This window comes from Rutidosis leptorrhynchoides, chromosome 7 (genome assembly GCF_046630445.1).
Source record: "Rutidosis leptorrhynchoides isolate AG116_Rl617_1_P2 chromosome 7, CSIRO_AGI_Rlap_v1, whole genome shotgun sequence".
In the NCBI taxonomy this organism is placed as follows: Eukaryota; Viridiplantae; Streptophyta; class Magnoliopsida; order Asterales; family Asteraceae; genus Rutidosis; species Rutidosis leptorrhynchoides.
The window spans coordinates 351,970,265-351,981,455 of NC_092339.1; the positions used below are offsets into that span (position 1 = coordinate 351,970,265).

General features: G+C 33.3%; 1 pseudogene; it reads left to right on the forward strand.

The window, feature by feature from the left end:
• Positions 1 to 7,537: 7,537 nt before the first annotated feature.
• On the forward strand, positions 7,538 to 8,486 carry LOC139860420 (peptide chain release factor 1, mitochondrial-like; annotated as a pseudogene).
• The last annotated feature ends 2,705 nt before the right edge of the window (positions 8,487 to 11,191 follow it).

The window sequence follows — 11,191 nt, forward strand, 5'->3', positions numbered from 1 at the left end:
GTTTAGCACTTGTGTCTACTTGTAAAACAGAAAAAGACATGTATTCTCACCCCGAAAACAGTTTATAAAATAGTTAAAAAGTTGGAGCTATGACTCACCTTATGAGCACAGTAAACAGTATGATAGTAAATAGCAGCGGTAGTCCAAAGTTGTCAACCTATCATCATTAGGTTTAAGTTAGTTGGATCATCGTGGTCATCATCATCATCGTTATCATTATAGTTATGTGTTTGATATATATGTTCATATTTATTACCGATGTTTCTTTCTAAAGTTTTCAATGTTAACTACTCCCACAGTTTAGATGTTGCATAACTCAAACGATCCTTGTTGCTATCAAGTAAGTCAATGGACAGCCAGATGTAACCGGGGGCCAGGACTCTTGATCCGACTTTAAGTCGTGACATTCGAGATCCACAACCTTATCTCAAACTGGCAACCTAGAAACCATCCATGACCGTAAGTAGCGGTGAGTCTCGTGAAAGTCATACGTTATTTGTTTGTGATTTTTAATTCCACGTAAGTTCTAGTGAGTATAGGAATACATCACTTGTTTATTTCCGTTTTCGATATATATTATATTACCCTTTAATAATATTTAAGTCACATTATAATTTCTTTATATTATTTCTTTTCATATATATATATATATATATATATATATATATATATATATATATATTTACACACATACACATATACTTCTAATTATGTAGTACGTATATATGTATCTACATCTATACATGCGTGCACTCATATATACATGTATATCTACATATACGCATAAACATAATCTTTCATATATATCTATATGTTTCACATATACAATATCATATTCATGTTAGGGTTTTACGAATAAAATATATACATACATTTAATATTTTATACTTTTCACATAACACACAACTCATAGTCTTATATTTAAATAAGTTTTATCGTAAAATATAAGTATTTATGTACCACACTTTGTTATCTTAATTCATAAAACATTATATATATAAAATTTTAGCTATATAATTTATATAATAATATATAGTTCAGGGGTTAAATAGTAAATATATAATTCTTTTAAATTATTTTGTAACTATTAATAAAGATCAGGGACTAAAGTGTAAAAATCAAAATTTTAATCACCATGTTCTTCTTTTTCTCTTCCTAATCGAGCAGCAGGTTCCTTTTTTTTTTTAATTCAAAATAATCTATATTATAATCTCTTAATTTTTATATCAATATTAGTGTTTCACATTCATAACCATAATAGTATAAGTATATAAATTTAAACAGTTAAGGTTATGATTCCATACCGAACAAGAACGGGAGAGATGATGTTTGAATGTGGTGGCGTGAACAACAGAAGATGAGCAGCAGAGGCAGCCCAAAACCTTCGGTTTTGGTGCTGTTTCACGAACAGAAACACAGCAGCAGCAGCTGCAAACTGTGGTGGGTTTGGATGGTGATAAGTGGCGATAGTGTGGTGATGTTTGGCGGCCGGAAATAGCAACAAAAAGGCTGCTGCAGGTGGCGGTTTACAGCAGCAAACAGGTGGTGGTGGTGGCGGTTTGTGGCTGCAAAAGACAGCAGCAAGTGGCGGTGATGGTGGTTGTTTTTGGTGGTCGGCGGTGGTGATGTGAGGGAGGTGATGGTTGCCGAGTTTAAGAGGAAGAGGAGGAGAATTTTTGGAGCTTTTTGAGAGGTGAATTGTGAATGAGGAATGTGTGAGTCTAGGGGTGTTTATATAGGATAGCAATTAGAGGTGAGTTAGGATTAGTATGAGATTAGGATTAGGCTTTAGAAGTTTTAAGAAGGTTATGACTCTTTGGTTTAGGATAAAGCTTCAAGTGTTTGAGTAGGATTAGGACTTCATTAGATTATTCTAGATTTAGAATTAGATAATTACATTTAATTAATTTGTTCCATTTATTTATTTATATTGCCGAAAATATATATATATTTATATATATATATATATATATATTTTCGTTTTTTATATTATATATATATATATATATATATATATATATATATATATATATATATATATATATATATATATATATATATATATATATATATATATATATATATATATATATATATATATATATATATATATATATATATATATATATTAGTTTTACAAATGTACATCCGAGTCCTTGTACATTTTATTCGCGTTAGTCCTTCGTTAAATTTTTATTGATGATGACGAGCCATGATCGTTAGTTTTGGTAACCTCGTTACCCATTTCATTACTTTCATTAGTTTCGGTTTTCTAACCGAGTAAGTTTGCTTTGGACAACCTAAGTTTCAAGTTCGTTTAAAATAAAAATAAAAAATGATCGAAAAAGTTGGGGTGTTATAAAAGAACACGACTACACAAAGAAAAAGATGATAACCAATATAACTGAATGTCGGAAAATTAAGAATCATCTAAATACTCGAAAGGACAGCCACCATCACACGAAACAAAAATCTCAAGTTTCTTTGATAAATTTGCCAAACACTTCCATCTACTCATCTCATCATGAAATAGTTTGTTTTTTCTTTCCTTTCTCGGCTTTTTAACATGTGTCGATTCGAAAGGTGGGTCTCTAGAATTAATAACGATTCCCTTTAAACGCCTTTCATCTTATCCAATACTTCGTTAAAAGCCGCATAGGGATCGAGATTTAAGGGATTTTTACCAACAGATTTGTCGAATTTGGACGCAACAGATTGAAAACACATGGATCCTTGACCAAATCATCCTTCGATCCATCAATTTCACAAAGGCTAGGGCCAGCAATAGAGGATCCCGAAAGAGGCCCATGAGCCAAACCTACCTTCGACCCAATAAAAGCTCTTTTATCCTTAACAACAACAACTTCAGTAACAACTTTCGACATCGACTCAGGATTCAAATCAACCAAATCATCCACCAGCTCGTTAACAAAGTCGAAAGCCGAGAGAATACAGTCAATAGAAGAAACCTTATCTAATCTATTCTAGGCATAAAATAAAAGTAAATAAAAGCAAAGAAAAAGATGGAAGAAACATTGTGGACATTTGGTCCATGGACACGTGCTTAACTTCGTTTGTTACATTTTTATATTTCCGTTAGCGTTCTTCTCACATTTTTGTATCAAATCAACATTATGCCACATTTTTGTTCTCAATGGTTGGCAGGGCCGGTCCTGAGGTTAGTGGGGCCCCGAGCGAAATAAGAAAGTAGGCTCTAAATATTTTCGTAAGAAGCCAATCGACACTATTTATGAATTTGAAAATCTAATGTAGCTAGACGTTTGTTGTCTATTAATAAGTACATATAAATATAAATTTAATTTAGATGTAAGAATACGAAAAAGTAAATCTTAGACTATTATATTCACATAAACTACATATATAAATATAATATATATAAAAAATTATTATATCATCAAAATAAAAAAAGGCCAACAGCTAAGTAACTTTAAATTATCTTTTTTGGGTAAATTTATCAAATGTTTTGAATACATTTAGACAACTCCTACATACTTGTAAAACGCTACGGAGTACGAGTATTACCTTACACAAATCAGTGACAAGATGATCTAGCTATAACAGTATAACACATAAACTTATAAACAACGAAGCGCATTAAGTCCTCTTTCCAACAATGAAATTATCACAGATGCACTACAACTCCCACATCGATATATCATAGATGTGTCAGAAAGGTATTTATAGAATGGAATGAGAGAATAATTAAAAGCTCTTTATATATCGGCCCATTTACAATGATTTTGGGAGTGGGCTATAATCATTGCCTAATAAAAAAATTGGGCCCCAAAGCTCGTGTAGCTGTACAATTGGCCTAAAAATAAAAAAATTGTGCTTGTGTAGCTGTACAATTGGCCTAAAAATAACTTGGAACGCAATTAATCATTGCCTAATAAAAAAATTGGGCCCCAAAGCTCGTGTAGCTGTACAATTGGCCTAAAAATTTTGCTCGTGTAGCTGTACAATTGGCCTAAAAATAACTTGGAACGCTAGATGGTTGGTATATTTTATGAAGCAGGTACTAAAAAAAAAAAACAATATTGTGGATATTTGGTCAATGGATAGGTGTTATTGCATTTCTTTCACAAAAACAGTTCACCATTTCAATTTAATTGACTTAGCAATTGGTAATTTGATAACCCGTAAATGTTGTGAACCCTAATTGGAGACCGATTCGATTAGGGTTTAGATTTTTTAGATTCTCGTACGGAAGCTATTTTGGGGTTTCTTTTTGGGTTTGGCAAGCTTCATTAAATATTGTAAAACTTTCTACTTTTAACATATAAATTATTTAATAAACCTAACAATTTCTATCTATACATATGCATTTATTATAATTCATTAGAATTTACGGAAACTTTTGTTCAATTACACCTAATCTCATGCCCTTAGGAGTTAGGACATGATTAGCCAGATCCTTTTTATTATAGTGCTAGGTTGTTAAATTACATAAGTGCTCATCATGTGTCAAACATATGCCAAATGACCATGTCTTCACTTAACGGACAAAGATAACTGGAATTAGAATTTGGACCACCGCCGTGCATTTTAAAATTTACAGGGACTATTGTATAACTTTTAAAAGATATGAGATGAGATTTTGAGTAAAACTACGTGGTTAGATAAATACAAACTGTATATTAACTTTTGAATAAATTTATGTCGATCTACAAAACCCTAAACACACGTGGTGAGAAGCGAAAGTACATAACCCTTTGTGAAACTCCAAACGCAAAAACAAAATAATCCGAAAAGTGGCGATTTCATGATGTTTTAGTTAGAGATGGCTAATTTGAGAATCCTCCATGGCGGTCTTATGAAAGCAACAATTAAAAAAGGTAGTTATACTAATAATCCAAGCCTTCGTTTCCCTACTGTTATAAATTATCACTCAAATTCTTCTAATTCATATGATGATAGTAATGATGATGATGATAGAGATAGAATTCGTGGTTTTGTTGTAAGTAATTAGAGGGGGTGAATAGTTACTTAATACGTTTTTAACAATTTTTCGATTGATTACTAAATTCGATTTTACTTTGATCAAACAACTCAACTCAAACTTGATGTGTGTAGTGTATATGTTCAAAATGATAAATGAAGTAATGTAAAGAACATAGACACAAGGATTTATAGTGGTTCGGGTGGATGTTAACTAATCCACCTTAATCCACTCCCCGATTACACTAATCGGGATTTGTTGCTTCACTAAGCACTTTTCTCCAAACTCAATGGAGATCCGATTTACAATTCTTCAATCTTCTTTAGTAGACAACAAACCTAATCTTTCTATCCCTTTGAAAGATCAACTCCAACCTAGATCAACTTGTCTTCACCTTGGACAAGTATTAATCTCCAAATAAGATTAATCAACTTCCTAAGTCCCTTTAAGGAAGTAGATCACTAAGCTAGCCTATGCTTCCACTAATTGAAGTTACAAGACTTATACACTCTGCAATGATGATCCTAACACAATACTAGGACACACATTACATTAAGTAAACTCACAAGATAAATGATTTTGATTAGTAAGTTTACAACAACCCAATTCTATATCTATAAGATCATAGAATCTTCTCTTGCTTGATCACATTTGAGTAGTAGTTGATGCACTTGTGATCACTGGAGATAAGCCTTTGAAATGTGCAAGAGGGTCAGCTTCAAATGCTCTTAAATGTTTGCCTTTTATAGTGGGATTCAAAAAATAGCCGTTGACACACGGTTGCCTACATGGTCGACCGTGGTGCGACCGTGCGTGCTCCAGTCCAAAATTGGTATCCGTTGTATAGCCGTTTGACTCAGATTTAAACACCACATTTTGGCACCTTTACTCCTTCTAGCACCTGCAAAAGAAACCAAACATCCTATACAAGTACTATATGCATTAAGTGTGTGAGATTTGGTCTTATTGCATGAAAGTGACTAATCATTCCAAAAGTGGCAGACCCAACATTCTTGGAGAAGTGTCTTGATTGGTATTTAGGGAAATTTCAGTTTGGTCCAGACTTAGTTAGTCACATTAATGCTCTTGGTTCAATTCTAAAGGCTAGTCACTATATCATTAACTTCCTAGTTCTAATTAATCACAAGTCATGTTTCATTTGAGTTTAGTTAGGGATTAACTGAATAATGTCTCTATAAGATAATCATGAAGTATGTAGAGACATTAAGGTTAAGTTATTCTTGAACAAGCAATCACACTTAGTTACTTAGACTAGACTAAATAGACAATTGACTATAGTTTCATTGTGAACCATTTTACACTTAATCTATTGGAGTAGGTTAGTTACTTAAATCCTAACTAATGAGCACGTGGCAAACATATTAATCAAGTTGACAAGTTTATGAGTATCACTATATACATTAAAAGAGAGTCTCGATTAACTAATAAATATTTTCAAAACTATCTTAATCATCGTTAGATTAGAAAATTACATTACAATACCCCTTGATCCAACGGTTATTAATCATCCACTAAAAATATTAGCTAATAAATCAATTTTACAAACACTCCCTCCCTAAAATACCCTCTAATAAAAAAAACACGGGACCTTATAACAAAATTAGGGGTTTAGCCAGTAATTTCAGATAACAGAGAACGATGGCGAGCATAACGAATTCGATTTTTCTCTCCAAATCATCGAAGCTTCGTTTTTTTCATTCGATGAGGGTACACATTAGGGTTTGAGGCAATTAATGGGTTAGTTGATTGTTGTTCTTGAAGCTATCACCTGTATCGATGATTATGAAAGTTTAGGATTTCTTTACCCTTCTATATTCGACCGGTAATTATTTCGCCGTATAAGGCAATCGATGAGTCTAAAAGGTTAGGTTTTCATTTTATTCCAAGTTTTTACTTCCAATTAATTTGTTATTTATTGCTAATTTTTTTCCGAAAAACGTAATGTTATTATCTCTTTACCTGCAAGCTTCGATGGTTGTTGGTCTTGAAGCTCACCTTTACTTGAATATTTATTTGTTTTGATGATAGGTGATGTGTATGTCACTGAGTGGCTTTTCATTAGATGCCAAAGCTCATAACGTAGCATTTGAACACTGAATTGAAGCTGTGTTTTATTTTGCTGGAATTTCAGTTCTAAAATCATATCCCATGATCTTGGTTTTTATGGGAATAGCTTTAGCTGAAGGTATCCTATTACTTCTATAAATAATCGATCTTATATTTTTCTGCTATCTTTTTTATAACTAATACATTATGATGATGAATTCGGACGCCGCAGGATTTTTAAATTGTGTGCATTGCCAATGATAATAGGCGCTGTTTGTAGGTAATAATCTTTACAATAACAAAAATGTTGGACTTGGAACATAATATAGTGGAAATGCAAGTTGGAATATGGGTGATCCTAACAACACTGTTAGTAGTATTTGCATGATGCCCACCTGATCCACCAGACCTGTACGTGTCAATTCGTAAGTCATCGCTCTTCAGTTGAACATCAACCTGAAAAAAAACTTTAATCGCACGTCTCATAAAAAATTCAAAATTTAACAAAAATATATGGTTAATCTTCTGCTCAAAGCGTTACTGCCCAAGGACGATGCTGATGAGAGAGGTTGCATTTTGGAAGTTAGAGCAGGTAACCGAATAACCGATGATTACACTTTTTATGAGCATAATTTAAATTTTTTGTTTATGAAATCAAGTTGATTTGATTTTGAATCAGGAACTGGAGGGGAAGAGGCTTCTCTGTTTGCAATGGACATCTTCAAAATGTAATGTTTACACCTTTTTAATCAAGATATCAACATGTTTTGGTCAACTTTTGACTTATGATATTTTGATCACGCCAGGCACGAAAGATACTCAATAAAAAAGGGTTGGAAGTTTGAGGTGGTAGATATTACAGACTCAAATATGAAAGGATTTAAGGTTGGTTAACGTCTTATTTAATTAGGGTTATATTGACGGGACCATGCAGGTTATGTGATAATAAACGTATATAACGAGTGTATTGTGCTTGCGGGCAGGAAGCGAGTGTTGCAATATCTGGGTCAGATGTCTACGAAAAACTTAAATTTGAAAGTGGAGTTCATAGAGTGCAGGTTTGATCTCTTTTTATCAACTTTGACTTGACTTTTGACATTAGACATCGTTTAACAGATATTATTATTAATTATTTTGTTTCTATTGCAGCGGGTTCCTATTACTGAAAAGTCTGGACGTGTTCATACGAGTGTCGTTTCTGTTGCTATTCTTCTCCAGGCAACCGAGGTAACCGATTAACCATATATTTTTGTTAAATTTTGAATTTTTATGAGACGTGTGATTAAAGTTTTTTTTTCTTTCAGGTTGATGTTCAACTGAAGAACGATGACTTACGAATTGACACATACAGGGATCAAGTGGGCAGCATGCAAATACTACTAACAGTGCTGTTAGGATCACCCATATTCCAACTGGTCTTATGGTTTCTATACAAGATGAAGCTTGTGAGTTGACCTGAAAGACTTTTGGTTCAAATATTTATCATTTCTTATGAACTTTTAATGGGTCAAACTTGATAATTTTTTTTAGAGATTTCAGTCATAAACAGTTTTAGGAGGTTTTTATACATTACTATAAATCATTTTTGGGTGACCTTGGACCTGTTTAGCATGCTTCGTTTTTCGCAAACTTTTTGTTATTATAGCTGTTTAACCCGATAGCAGTATTTCATTACCAACTACCTCATTCATAAGAAAATAGGTACAATAGACACCACCTATAACTTCTTTTGTGTTTTTTTTTTCCAGGTTTCACCTCCTTCCGTGCGTGGGTAGGTTCATTCAAATTTCAACGTGTTTAAGGTTAATGCGGGCTCTTCTGATAGGGTTTAAGGTTTAGTGTGTAGGGTTAAGGGTTGGTGTTTTAGGGTTTAGGATTGATTTATGGTTTAGGGTTTAGGGTTTAGATATAGGGTTTATGGTTTAGAGTTTAGTGTATAGGGTTAAGGGTTTAGTGTTTAGGGTTTAGGGTTTATATATAGGGTTTATGGTTTAGAGTTTAGTGTATAGGGTTAAGGGTTTAGTGTTTAGGATTTATGGTTTAGACTTTAAGGTTTAGATTTTAGAATGTATGGTTTAAGATATAGGGTATAGGGTATAGGGTTTAGTTTTTACAATTTATGGTTAGAGTATAGATATAGGGTTTATGATTTAGGGTTTAGTGTATAGGATTTAGGGTTTAGTGTATAGGGTTTAGAGTTTAGGGTTTAGATTTTAGAATTTAAGGTTTAGGGTTTAGGGTTAAGGGTTAAGATTTTAGGGTTTAGGGTTTAGTGTGTAGGGTAAAGGGTTGGTGGTTTAGGGTTTAGGACAAGAGGTACCTTTTTAATGCATGTTCACAAAAAAATAGAAAATATAAAAATTTATGACTTTCAATTTTCAATCCGTTTACAATTACGTTGCTAAATTATTATATCACATTTACAGATTGTCAGGAACCAAGACCTCAATCGTGATACATCTTAATTTAATATAAGTTAATCTTTTATAAAATAATACTATGTATATCTTATAAGTTTTTGTTTAAATATTTTCTGAAGACCCGATTAACTTCAGCAAAAAGTATAGTGATTGGTTTGCTAAACATAACCAACGTATAATAAAACTACGTAGAAAATTGATTGGAGAATTCATTGAAGATTGCATTCTACCGATTATCGAAAACATATTATCACATTTCTATAGCATATTTAATATGAAAAATTTGGGTTAATATTCATCTAGACATAATAATAGCTTTTTAATTTATATATTAAATTTTATAGCTTAAATGATTAGACCTTTTCAAAAGCGATATGTGCCCTGCCTTTCCTCAAAAGGTGGTTACAACAGGCTTTTATGAATTTCATTTGCAAAGTAGAGCCCATCCCATTTAAGGTGGGGAGCCTAAAGAAGTGGGTAGGGTCAAATTTCCTCTAAACTAGAGTCAGCCGAAGATGAGGGCATTCGTTCATCCTTCAGTTCAAAGCGCCAGCAGGATTGGCTACGACAAACGTAAACCATTTCTTACTATAATGACCTTTGTTACGAGTCATAATTTTGACCCGTCACAGTTTATAAAGGTTTAAGAGATGGAAGACAGTTATTGCTTACTTTGACCCATTTTAATTGACATAGGTTGATTATCACTTATCTTAAGAAAAAAAGGTTGATTTTCATGACTCTAACTAATTGGACACTTCATTCGACTTAGTATTAGGTTTTGGTGTTGCAGTTCCATACACTTCACTAGCACAAAAGGTATTGTGTGGCCATTTTTGGTGTCTAAAACATCTAATTTCGACCTAATTAAAACACAGTTGTGAGTTACTTGACGAAAAAAACGTAGGTATGTCAGGTGTAACGACCAAACCCGTTATCCAACCGAAACACAATTTTTTTAAACAAAACAGTCCAGTTCAGTATTTGGCGCGGCGCACCTCAGGGTAGAGCGGCGCTCCAAAGTGGTCTGTCCACTTTTTCCTTTTTTGGCAAAAAGATCGCCCACTTCCCAACAATTTTAGACGAAATGGTTTTCACAACACATTACAATAAGTAAAACTAAGATATTCACAAAATAAAAACGAGTTTTACAGCACCGGGCCCACATCATCCCGAATTACGAATCTCGTACAAAACACAAGTTTCGACCACAAAAGTTTAATTTCCAAACGACACTTAGAGCATGGTGTTTGGGGTTTAAACTACCTATATCTTGGTCGAACTTCCAAAAGCTAATCCCCTGAGAGCCACTAATCCAAGTAAATACCTTTGCCCTTATCTACGCCGGAGCCTAAAAAGGTAAACAACGAGAGGGGTAAGCTAACTCTTAGTGAGTGCAATAAGTATACACATGCATATATAATATACCTACTTGCAACCACCTACTCACATACCACAAACATGCTAGCAATATAATATTAGCATACGAACTCCAAGTATAAAGCTAATAACCTCCATTACCGCAACTAGCATAAACAATAGCATATAATCCAAAATATAATATGCTACACTACAATACATACACAAACTATATGGTTAACCATACGCGCGTCATGGTACTACCGGCTCCGTGGTTCACACCATACATAATGCTATGACACTACCGGCTCCTTAGTTCACGTCATTACGCATTCGAGTCATACTCTTTTATAGTGCTACCGGCTCCTTGGTTCACACTTCGGTG